General features: G+C 14.8%; 1 protein-coding gene across 1 annotated transcript in view; it reads left to right on the forward strand.

The window, feature by feature from the left end:
* Positions 1–2,879, forward strand: part of LOC102677018 (FERM domain-containing protein 5) — a 65,811-nt gene that overhangs the window by 42,872 nt on the left and 20,060 nt on the right. The window lies entirely within an intron of this gene.

Genomic DNA, 2,879 nt, shown 5'->3' on the forward strand with positions numbered 1-2,879 from the left:
ATTTATTTTTTAAAATAAATAAAAATAAATAAATAAATAAATAAAAAACAAGTAGAACAAGAGTTATAATGTATTTTTAAATTTAATAATTATTAATTCAGAATTATTTAAAAAACATATTGATAAAATTATTTGATTTTCTTCTATACTAGAATCCTATATAATATGATGAATATATATATAATTTATATAGAAACCATACTTGATTCTATAAAGGCTAACTTAAAACATTAAAATATTAAATTAAAACTATATTTTGACATTATATATATAATAACATTTTTTTAAAAAAAATTTAATAAAATTTTAATAAAAATTTTAATAAATTTTAATAAAATAAAAAACATTAAAATATTAAATTAAAACTATATTTTGACATTAAAATAACATTTTTTCAAAAAAGTTTAATAAAATTGAATTTATCAAAATATTGAAAGATGCATTATAAATATATCAGTCATATATACATTTTTTTTTTCTTTTTTTTTTTTGTTTTATATTTATAAATTAAATTTCGAATTTTTAAATACCTTTAAAAATTGTTTTATTGTTTACATCATTCGATAGAATCACGTATATCTATACATTCTATTACAATTGTAAAAAATTAATAAAATGCATTTATTTATTTTAAGAATATTATTTAACATTTTCAATATTTTCAATATTGTCTCATTAATTTTCATTTTTCTTGCAATAATTAGTATCAAATTATCATTTAATATTAACATTTATATATATAATCTATATATAATCTATAATTATAATATCTATATATATAATTCTTTAATTATAATATCTATTTTTATAATTTCCTTATATTATTTAAGATAATAAGTTTTTATAAGTTCTTTATGTTTTTTTATTTTTTTATCAAAAGTGCCAAAAATGTAGAAATATTTTCTAAATTAATTCTTTACAAATTGTCATAATCAATATTTTTTTTTTGTAGAAAACAGCATATTGCATTAATTAATACATTAAAAATTATACGAATTCATTAAAATTTTTTTATATATTTTATATTTTTTTTGCATCATTCAATTTATATCTAAATATTTTTTTTTATCATCAAAATCAAATAAGATATTCAAAATCAAATTATTTTGTTATATAATCGTTGCATAGTCTTTATTTGATAAATTATTCTCATATTACAGTATCTCTATTATTAATGAATTATTTTTCTTTTCATATTTCTTTGTTTTACATTATTCCAATTCTATTTATTATTTCATTATAAATAACTCCATAATGCAATGATTAATTAATTGGTTAATAGGGAAATATAGTATATAGAAATTATTATAATCATTTCTGTTCTCTATAACATTGAATATGAAAGTAATAAATAAGTGAAAGTAATAAATAAAATAATAAATGTTATTACTTTAACTATTTCTTGTGAATATGATCGATGAACCAACCTTGACCCAGTGACTGAATGTATTTTATAGGATTAACTCCATGAGTCTTCCATTCATTGACAGTATATCGATATGTTCATAAATATGATATAAAAACTGAGACATAGATACTTGTTTTTCCTTCAATGTTGATTGTTTTAAACTAATCCTCAAAATTAATATAATTTTCATTTTTTTTTGCGATTAAGTAAATATTGCCAAATAACACATATAAATATACATTATATTTAAATTAAATTATATTTATTCTAAAATGTTCTAAAAAGAAAAGAATTAAAAATAAAAAATAATAATTCTTTGAAAAATATTTAGATAAAAGAACAAAAAATTCGAACGAAATATAGAAAATTTAAGAAATGATTCTAGAGACTAAAATAAAATATGAAAATTGATATGCAAAAATGTAGATTATTGAGTTTATTAATTATTTTATTAAGTTACAAATAATTTTATTTTAGATTAAATGAAATGTAGATATAATGAGTTTGTTTAGTACAAAATTGTTTATAATTTAATTGTTTATAATGTAATTATAATATTTATAATTCGAAAAATAAGTTATATTTTATATTTATACATATTAACTTTCGTGTTTTTTTTAATCTTTAAAATCATCTCTTAATTTTTCTATTTATTTATTTGAACATTCATAAGCAATGTACAAAGTATTTAAAATAATAAAATTTAATTATGAATTTATATTTAAAATTTATTAATTAACTTAATTAAATTATATTTAAATTTATCAAAATTCATTTTGAAGAATTAATTCTAAAGATTAAAATGAATATATGTGAAACTTATATACATAAAAATATTGGTTGAGATTTATTTATTAAGTTATAATCAATTTTGATTAATCATTCAAAAACAGAGCGAAAAGAATATAACAGAAATGAAATAGAATGTCTTAGTTTAGTTTTGTCTTAGTAGTTTTCCATTTCGTTTTTAACGCAAATTTATAAATTAATAAATTTTTTTAATTTAATAAATAAACAACTGAATGTTGTTTGATTATTAAAATTAACCAATTAAATTAATCCAAAAAAGCTCCACGAATATATTAATATTCTATATGTATATTAGTAGTTATAGTTAAAGTTTAATATGTTATATATTAATAAAAATATTAACTTAATTAATTATATTTTATATGTTTTACATGTTAAAATTATTGTTAAATATTATAAAGATTAGAGAACAAAAATCATTGATAAGTTAATAACTTTTAATTTTTGTATTTTTAATCAAAGTATAAAATTAAAATTATTGTTGTTTAAACTGTGTTTATTTATCAATAAGTTATTTCTATTTAATATTAAAACATTTTATTTTCCATTTATGATACAAAATTAAAAATAAAATTAAGAAAGAATTTTATATATATTAAAGTTATATATTTATATATAATGTTTTTAATAAAATTGATTTTTTTTAACTGAAAATAAAAAA

The sequence above is a fragment of the Apis dorsata genome, unplaced genomic scaffold (genome assembly GCF_000469605.1).
Source record: "Apis dorsata unplaced genomic scaffold, Apis dorsata 1.3 scaffold_486, whole genome shotgun sequence".
Lineage (NCBI taxonomy): Eukaryota > Metazoa > Arthropoda > Insecta > Hymenoptera > Apidae > Apis > Apis dorsata.